At 45.7% G+C, this 10,258-nt stretch overlaps 1 protein-coding gene across 1 annotated transcript in view; it reads left to right on the top strand.

Moving 5' to 3' along the window:
• Window positions 1–10,258, top strand: part of LOC109879649 (ankyrin-3) — a 90,905-nt gene that overhangs the window by 30,261 nt on the left and 50,386 nt on the right. The gene's annotated exons all lie outside the window — the stretch shown is intronic.

The following is a 10,258-nucleotide window of genomic DNA, read 5'->3' as shown; positions in this document are numbered from 1 at the left end:
AGCCCAGAGCATGTTGCAACACTCAGTACTTTCCCTGTGTCTTCCCTGTGTTTCTCTAAGCACCGGATTTCGGCCAAATAGCCGGTAACATACTTATTTTCAGCTGGCTACTTTTCATTTAAAAGTTTTAATTCGCTAGCAGAAAACTCAGTTGAGACCTCTCCTGCTAGAATGAACGATATGCATCTTCTAGTGATCTATTGATAGGACAGGCCCATGATCTATTGATAGGACAGGCCCATGACCTATTGATAGGACAGGCCCATGATCTATTGATAGGACAGGCCCATGATCTATTGATAGGACAGGCCCATGATCTATCGATAGGACAGGCTCATGATCTATTGATAGGACAGGCCCATGATCTATTGATAGGACAGGCCCATGATCTATTGATAGGACAGGCCCATGATCTATTGATAGGACAGGCCCATGATCTATTGATAGGACAGGCCCATGATCTATTGATAGGACAGGCCCATGATCTATTGATAGGACAGGCCCATGATCTATTGATAGGACAGGCCCATGATCTATTGATAGGACAGGCCCATGATCTATTGATAGGACAGGCCCATGATCTATTGATAGGACAGGCCCATGATCTATTGATAGGACAGGCCCATGATCTATTGATAGGACAGGCCCATGATCTATTGATAGGACAGGCCCATGATCTATTGATAGGACAGGCCCATGATCTATTGATAGGACAGGCCCATGATCTATTGATAGGACAGGCCCATGATCTATTGATAGGACAGGCCCATGATCTATTGATAGGACAGGCCCATGATCTATTGATAGGACAGGCCCATGATCTATTGATAGGACAGGCCCATGATCTATTGATAGGACAGGCCCATGATCTATTGATAGGACAGGCCCATGATCTATTGATAGGACAGGCCCATGATCTATTGATAGGACAGGCCCATGATCTATTGATAGGACAGGCCCATGATCTATTGATAGGACAGGCCCATGATCTATTGATAGGACAGGCCCATGATCTATTGATAGGACAGGCCCATGATCTATTGATAGGACAGGCCCATGATCTATTGATAGGACAGGCCCATGATCTATTGATAGGACAGGCCCATGATCTATTGATAGGACAGGCCCATGATCTATTGATAGGACAGGCCCATGATCTATTGATAGGACAGGCCCATTGACCTTTACCAATAAAATGTAATTGAGTTATTACATGTATTTGATGTTTGGCTGGTTTGGTGCCTAGCATCTTGAATTAAATTGCACTGTCTCAAAGAGAGGGAGGCATTTCACTGTCTCACAGAGAGGGAGGCATTTCACTGTCTCACAGAGAGGGAGGCATTTCACTGTCTCAAAGAGAGGGAGGCATTTCACTGTCTCACAGAGAGGGAGGCATTTCACTGTCTCAAAGAGAGGGAGGCATTTCACTGTCTCACAGAGAGGGAGGCATTTCACTGTCTCACAGAGAGGGAGGCATTTCACTGTCTCACAGAGAGGGAGGCATTTCACTGTCTCACAGAGAGGGAGGCATTTCACTGTCTCACAGAGAGGGAGGCATTTCACTGTCTCAAAGAGAGGGAGGCATTTCACTGTCTCAAAGAGAGGGAGGCATTTCACTGTCTCAAAGAGAGGGAGGCATTTCACTGTCTCACAGAGAGGGAGGCATTTCACTGTCTCAAAGAGAGGGAGGCATTTCACTGTCTCACAGAGAGGGAGGCATTTCACTGTCTCACAGAGAGGGAGGCATTTCACTGTCTCACAGAGAGGGAGGCATTTCACTGTCTCACAGAGAGGGAGGCATTTCACTGTCTCACAGAGAGGGAGGCATTTCACTGTCTCAAAGAGAGGGAGGCATTTCACTGTCTCAAAGAGAGGGAGGCATTTCACTGTCTCAAAGAGAGGGAGGCATTTCACTGTCTCACAGAGAGGGAGGCATTTCACTGTCTCACAGAGAGGGAGGCATTTCACTGTCTCACAGAGAGGGAGGCATTTCACTGTCTCACAGAGAGGGAGGCATTTCACTGTCTCACAGAGAGGGAGGCATTTCACTGTCTCACAGAGAGGGAGGCATTTCACTGTCTCAAAGAGAGGGAGGCATTTCACTGTCTCACAGAGAGGGAGGCATTTCACTGTCTCACAGAGAGGGAGGCATTTCACTGTCTCACAGAGAGGGAGGCATTTCACTGTCTCACAGAGAGGGAGGCATTTCACTGTCTCACAGAGAGGGAGGCATTTCACTGTCTCAAAGAGAGGGAGGCATTTCACTGTCTCAAAGAGAGGGAGGCATTTCACTGTCTCAAAGAGAGGGAGGCATTTCACTGTCTCAAAGAGAGGGAGGCATTTCACTGTCTCAAAGAGAGGGAGGCATTTCACTGTCTCAAAGAGAGGGAGGCATTTCACTGTCTCAAAGAGAGGGAGGCATTTCACTGTCTCAAAGAGAGGGAGGCATTTCACTGTCTCAAAGAGAGGGAGGCATTTCACTGTCTCAAAGAGAGGGAGGCATTTCACTGTCTCAAAGAGAGGGAGGCATTTCACTGTCTCAAAGAAAGGGAAGCATTTCAAAATATCAGAATGAATTACTGCTGACTGCATTGATTCAATTAATTAGGCTGGCGGCTGTTGGGGAGAAGGCTGTTTATGCTGCCAGACAGTGGTTTCTACCAGCCCAGTCGTGTCCAGTCCAGCAGTGGCTTGAGGGACCAGACCAAGCGGACTGATCAGGCAGCTCTCCATAATAAGTCTTCCCTAAGCTGGACCAGTTGACTTTGTGCTCAACTTCCCGGCATGGCTGACTGGTTCTCTATAGTGGTGGGTGGCTGAGCCGGGACGAGTGGGACTCGCTGACTGACTGGCTGGCTTACTGGCTGACTGGTTGACTAACTGGCAGACTGACTGGTTGACTACACGGCTGGCTGGCTGGCTGACTGGCTGTGGACTGCATTGTATAGAGAAAAGAGCTGATTAACCATATGACAATAGGACTTGTGCAGAACAGATTCCAGACAGGGAGGCCAGCAGGGCCGGTCCAAACCAGCTGATTTTTCGCGGCTATTTTGGTCCCCCCTACGGATCATGCTGCACAGAGTGACTTGCGCCTACAAATATGGTAAGTGAGGGAGAGATCCCCAGCTCAGCTATGTAGAGGTGCTGTCTGTGGAGACAGCTGGAGGAAGGCTAGTGGTCACAGCACCGGTATTACTGTCAGGGAGCTGTGAGGCTGGGGAGCTGTGAAGCTAGATACTGTCAGGGAGCTGTGAGGCTAGGCTAGGTAGTGTCAGGGAGCTGTGAGGATGGGGAGCTGTGAAGCTAGATGCTGTGAGGCTAGGTAGTTTCAGGGAGCTGTGAGGCTAGGTAGTGTCAGGGAGCTGTGAGGCTGGGGAGCTGTGAAGCTAGATGCTGTGAGGCTAGGTAGTGTCAGGGAGCTGTGAAGCTAGGTAGTGTCAGGGAGCTGTGAGACTAGGTAGTGTCAGGGAGCTGTGAGGCTAGGTAGTGTCAGGGAGCTGTGAGGCTGGGGAGCTGTGAGGCTAGGTAGTGTCAGGGAGCTGTGAGGCTGGGGAGCTGTGAAGCTAGGTACTGTCAGGGAGCTGTGAGGCTGGGGAGCTGTGAAGCTAGATACTGTCAGGGAGCTGTGAGGCTAGGTATTGTCAGGGAGCTGTGAGACTAGGTAGTGTCAGGGAGCTGTGAGGCTAGGTAGTGTCAGGGAGCTGTGAGGCTGGGGAGCTGTGAGGCTAGGTACTGTCAGGGAGCTGTGAGGCTGGGGAGCTGTGAAGCTAGATACTGTCAGGGAGCTGTGAGGCTGGGGAGCTGTGAAGCTAGATACTGTCAGGGAGCTGTGAGGCTAGGTAGTTTCAGGGAGCTGTGAGGCTAGGTAGTTTCAGGGAGCTGTGAGGCTAGGTAGTGTCAGGGAGCTGTGAAGCTAGGGAGCTGTGAGGCTAGGTAGTGTCAGAGAGCTGTGAGGCTAAGTAGTGTCAGAGAGCTGTGAGGCTAGGTGGTGTCAGGTTGGGACCAGTGTTAGCAGGCTAGGTAGTGTCAGGTTGAGACCAGTGTTAGCAGGCTAGGTAGTATCAGGTTGGGACCAGTGTTAGCAGGCTAGGTAGTTCCATTGCTGTAGTGTCCTGGTCTCCAGAACTCGTCATGTTTCTTCCAGCCAGGTATTTTTAGCGCTGATATAATGTCTCTCTGCTTGGGCCAATCCCTGCGCTGCTAATTGACGACTCCGGTGTCACTCTCAAACAGGGAAAATGGCAGTGGAGGAGGGAGCAGAGTTGCTAGAAGCAGTAAGTGTTGACATTAAATTACTTTGTACTGTTTCTCTCTCTGCATCACTACTCATTAGTTCTGACTGTAGGAATGTGTGGTGACATTGGCTGGTGTTGTGTAGTGACTTAGGGCTGAGAGATGGACCAGTGTCAGGGTAATAGATGTTACAGTGTTTACGGGACGGGACAGAGGACAAGCATGCTGCAGCACCGTGACGCATTGTGTGGCAGGGGTTTAGATTTCAGCTAAGGACCCCGGAATGACTCAGAGATAAGGGAAAAGACTGTTTTATATTAGTGTGTTACTGTGGGGGACATGACTGTAGTAGATATGAACATTAACAGGGATGTTACTGTAGTAGATATGAACATTAACAGGGATGTTACTGTAGTAGATATGAACATTAACAGGGATGTTACTGTAGTAGATATGAACATTAACAGGGAAGGTACTGTAGTAGATATGAACAGGGATGTTACTGTAGTAGATATGAACAGGGATGTTACTGTAGTAGATATGAACAGGGATATTACTGTAGTAGATATGAACAGGGATGTTACTGTAGTAGATATGAACAGGGATGTTACTGTAGTAGATATGAACAGGGATATTACTGTAGTAGATATGAACAGGGATGTTACTGTAGTAGATATGAACAGGGATGTTACTGTAGTAGATATGAACATTAACAGGGAAGGTACTGTAGTAGATATGAACATTAACAGGGAAGGTACTGTAGTAGATATTAACAGGGATGTTACTGTAGTAGATATGAACAGGGATGTTACTGTAGTAGATATGAACAGGGATGTTACTGTAGTAGATATGAACAGGGATGTTACTGTAGTAGATATGAACAGGGATGTCACTGTAGTAGATATGAACAGGGATGTTACTGTAGTAGATATGAACAGGGATGTTACTGTAGTAGATATTAATATGTATATCACCTGACTACAGTGGGAGGGAGATTGGAGAGAGGTGTATATCACCTGACTACAGTGGGAGATTGGAGAGAGGTGTATATCACCTGACTACAGTGGGAGATTGGAGAGAGGTGTATATCACCTGACTACAGTGGGAGGGAGATTGGAGAGAGGTGTATATCACCTGACTACAGTGGGAGGGAGATTGTAGAGAGGTGTATATCACCTGACTACAGTGGGAGGGAGATTGGAGAGAGGTGTATATCACCTGACTACAGTGGGAGATTGGAGAGAGGTGTATATCACCTGACTACAGTGGGAGATTGGAGAGAGGTGTATATCACCTGACTACAGTGGGAGATTGGAGAGAGGTGTATATCACCTGACTACAGTGGGAGGGATATTGTAGAGAGGTGTATATCACCTGACTACAGTGGGAGATTGGAGAGAGGTGTATATCACCTGACTATAGTGGGAGATTGGAGAGAGGTGTATATCACCTGACTACAGTGGGAGGGAGATTGGAGAGAGGTGTATATCACCTGACTACAGTGGGAGATTGGAGAGAGGTGTATATCACCTGACTACAGTGGGAGATTGGAGAGAGGTGTATATCACCTGACTACAGTGGGAAATTGGAGGGAGATGTACCACCTGACTACAGTGGGAGATTGGAGAGAGGTGTATATCACCTGACTACAGTGGGAGATTGGAGAGAGGTGTATTTCACCTGACTACAGTGGGAGATTGGAGAGAGGTGGGCAGTGAAATAATAGTAGTTTAGTTTAGTTCCTGGTAGTTAGGGTTAGGGTAGGTCCTGGTAGTTAGAGTTAGGGTAGGTCCTGGTAGTTAGGATTAGGGTAGATCCTGGTAGTTAAGGTTAGGGTAGATCCTGGTAGTTAGAGTTAGGGTCATTCCTGGTAGTTAGGGTTAGGGTCGTTCCTGATAGTTAGGGCTAGGGTAGTTCCTGGTATATCCTGGTAGTTAGGGTTAGGGTCGTTCCTGGTAGATCCTGGTAGATCCTGGTAGTTCCTGGTAGATCCTGGTAGTTAGGGTTATGTTCGTTCCTAGTAGTTAGGGTTAGGGTAGTTCCTGGTAGTTACGGTTAGGGTCATTCCTGGTAGATCCTTGTAGTTATGGTTAGGGTCGTTCCTGGTAGATCCTGGTAGTTAGCGTTAGGGTCGTTCCTGGTAGTTAGGGTTAGGGTAGTTCCTGGTAGTTACGGTTAGGGTCATTCCTGGTAGATCCTTGTAGTTATGGTTAGGGTCGTTCCTGGTAGATCCTGGTAGTTAGCGTTAGGGTATATCCTGGTAGTTAGGGTTAGGGTCGTTCCTGGTAGTTAGGGTTAGGGTCGTTCCTGGTAGGTAGGGTTAGGGTCGTTCCTGGTAGTTAGGGTTAGGGTCGTTCCTGGTAGGTAGGGTTAGGGTCGTTCCTGGTAGTTCTCACGAACAGAACATCAGCTGACCTTCTCACAGACCCAGTCATAGTAGTTAACTTCCTGTTTTCACAGTTTGATTACCAGGCAGAATGTACGTTTCCTACATAGTGCACTATTTCTGACCAGAGTCCTATGGGTTAGTAGTGCACTACTTCTGACCAGAGTCCTATGGGTTAGTAGTGCACTACTTCTGACCAGAGTCCTATGGGTTAATAGTGCACTATAAAGGGAATAGGGTGCCATTTGGGGCTTCACTTCCCAGTCTGATGGCTGATGTCTGTTGATATGCTGACCATCTACTATATGGTATGATAACATGCTTTATGTGTTCTGATCTCATTATTCTCTAGCTACCCGCTGAAACGTTAGGGTCCATGCTTTATGTGTTCTGATCTCATTATTCTCTAGCTACCAGCTGAAACGTTAGGGTCCATGCTTTATGTGTTCTGATCTCATTATCCTCTAGCTACCCGCTGAAACGTTAGGGTCCATGCTTTATGTGGTCTGATCTCATTATTCTCTAGCTACCCGCTGAAACGTTAGGGTCCATGCTTTATGTGGTCTGATCTCATTATTCTCTAGCTACCCACTGAAACGTTAGGGTCCATGCTTTATGTGGTGTGATCTCATTATTCTCTAGCTTCCCGCTGAATCGGTAGGGTCCATGCTTTATGTGGTCTGTTCTCATTATTCTCTAGCTACCCGCTGAATCGGTAAGGTCCATGCTTTTCAGGATGAAGCTTTAGTGTTTACAGCAGTTTACCACCTTAGGCTTTTCAGACACATGTTTCCTCCATTGTATCAGTTGCGGAGAAACAGCACAGAGAGCCCCACACAGAACCCCTGTCATGATGCTGTACTGTACTGGTAACCAGGACAACACTGCCAGACCAGCTGTATGCTTGGCTCTAGTAACCGTAAAGTCCCCTCAGAGAGCCCAACCCCTGTCATGATGCTGTACTATACTGGTAACCAGGACAACACTGCCAGACCAGCTGTTTGCTTGGCTCTAGTAACTGTAAAGTCCCCTCAGAGAGCCCAACCCCTGTCATGATGCTGTACTATACTGGTAACCAGGACAACACTGCCAGACCAGCTGTATGCTTGGCTCTAGTAACTGTAAAGTCCCCTCAGAGAGCCCAACCCCTGTCATGATGCTGTACTATACTGGTAACCAGGACAACACTGCCAGACCAGCTGTATGCTTGGCTCTAGTAACTGCAAAGTCCCCTCAGAGAGCCCAACCCCTGTCATGATGCTGTACTATACTGGTAACCAGGACAACACTGCCAGACCAGCTGTATGTTTGGCTCTAGTAACTGCAAAGTCCCCTCAGAGAGCCCAACCCCTGTCATGATGCTGTACTATACTGGTAACCAGGACAACACTGCCAGACCAGCTGTTTGCTTGGGTGTCGGTATGTAATGAAGACCGTTGTCTAGAACAACCAGAGGCCACTCTGACCAGAGGCATTGCAAACAGTCATAATAGATCACATCACTCAAATGTTATTGGTCACATGCGCCGAATACAACAGGTGTAGACTTTACAGTGAAATGCTTACTTACAATCCGGTTCCCTACTGTGAAGAGTTTAAAAGTAAGACAAATATTTTCTAAATAAAAAAGGAAATAGTAACACAATAAAAACAATTATGAGGCTATATACAGGAAGTACCAGGTAATAACATGGCTATATACAGGAAGCACCAGGTAATAACATGGCTATATACAGGAAGTACCAGGGAATAACATGGCTATATACAGGAAGTACCAGGTAATAACATGGCTATATACAGGAAGTACCAGGGAATAACATGGCTATATACAGGAAGTACCAGGGAATAACATGGCTATATACAGGAAGTACCAGGTAATAACATGGTTATATACAGGAAGTACGAGGTAATAACATGGCTATATACAGGAAGTACCAGGTAATAACATGGCTATATACAGGAAGTACCAGGTAATAACATGGCTATATACAGGAAGTACCAGGTAATAACATGGCTATATACAGGAAGTACCAGGTAATAACATGGTTATATACAGGAAGTACCAGGTAATAACATGGCTATATACAGGAAGTATCAGGTAATAACATGGCTATATACAGGAAGTATCAGGTAATAACATGGCTATATACAGGAAGTATCAGGTAATAACATGGCTATATACAGGAAGTACCAGGTAATAACATGGCTATATACAGGAAGTATCAGGTAATAACATGGTTATATACAGGAAGTATCAGGTAATAACATGGTTATATACAGGAAGTACCAGGTAATAACATGGTTATATACAGGAAGTATCAGGTAATAACATGGCTATATACAGGAAGTACCAGGGAATAACATGGCTATATACAGGAAGTACCAGGTAATAACATGGCTATATACAGGAAGTACCAGGTAATAACATGGCTATATACAGGAAGTACCAGGGAATAACATGGCTATATACAGGAAGTACCAGGTAATAACATGGCTATATACAGGAAGTACCAGGTAATAACATGGCTATATACAGGAAGTACCAGGTAATAACATGGCTATATACAGGAAGTACCAGGTAATAACATGGCTATATACAGGAAGTATCAGGTAATAACATGGCTATATACAGGAAGTATCAGGTAATAACATGGTTATATACAGGAAGTATCAGGTAATAACATGGCTATATACAGGAAGTACCAGGTAATAACATGGCTATATACAGGAAGTATCAGGTAATAACATGGCTATATACAGGAAGTATCAGGTAATAACATGGCTATATACAGGAAGTATCAGGTAATAACATGGCTATATACCGGAAGTACCAGGTAATAACATGGCAATATACAGGAAATAAGAGGTAATAACATGGCTATATACAGGAAGTATCAGGTAATAACCTGGCTATATACAGGAAGTACCAGGTAATAACATGGCAATATACAGGAAGTACGAGGTAATAACATGGCTATATACAGGAAGTACCAGGTAATAACATGGCAATATACAGGAAATAAGAGGTAATAACATGGCTATATACAGGAAGTATCAGGTAATAACATGACTATATACAGGAAGTACCAGGTAATAACATGGCAATATACAGGAAGTACGAGGTAATAACATGGCTATATACAGGAAGTACCAGGGAATAACATGGCTATATACAGGAAGTACCAGTACAGAGTCAATGTGCAGGGGGACCAGGTAGTTGAGGTAATTGAGGTAATACAGTATGATCATGTGGGTCGGGGTAAAAGTGACAATCAGGATATAAAATAAACAGAGTTGCAGCAGCAGATGAAGAGTGTGGAAGTGTGTCTATCTACGAGTGGGTGTTTGTGTGGCATCAATAAGTGTGTGTGTGTGTGTGTGTGTGTGTGTGTGTGTGTGTGTGTGTGTGTGTGTGTGTGTGTGTGTGTGTGTGTGTGTGTGTGTGTGTGTGTGTGTGTGTGTGTGTGTGTGTGTGTGTGTGTGTGTGTGTGAGCCTATGTTCTGTGTGTGTGTGTGTGCATATCCGAGTGTAAAACAATATGATAAAGAAATGAATTGTAAAGGAGTCAATATGAATAGTCCAGGAAGCCATTCGATGAACTGTTCATCAGTCTGATGGCTTGGGGATAGAAGCTG

The sequence above is a fragment of the Oncorhynchus kisutch genome, unplaced genomic scaffold (genome assembly GCF_002021735.2).
Source record: "Oncorhynchus kisutch isolate 150728-3 unplaced genomic scaffold, Okis_V2 Okis04b-Okis11a_hom, whole genome shotgun sequence".
In the NCBI taxonomy this organism is placed as follows: Eukaryota; Metazoa; Chordata; class Actinopteri; order Salmoniformes; family Salmonidae; genus Oncorhynchus; species Oncorhynchus kisutch.
Note: the sequence above shows the minus strand (reverse complement) of the source record. Positions and strands in the feature narration are given on the sequence as shown.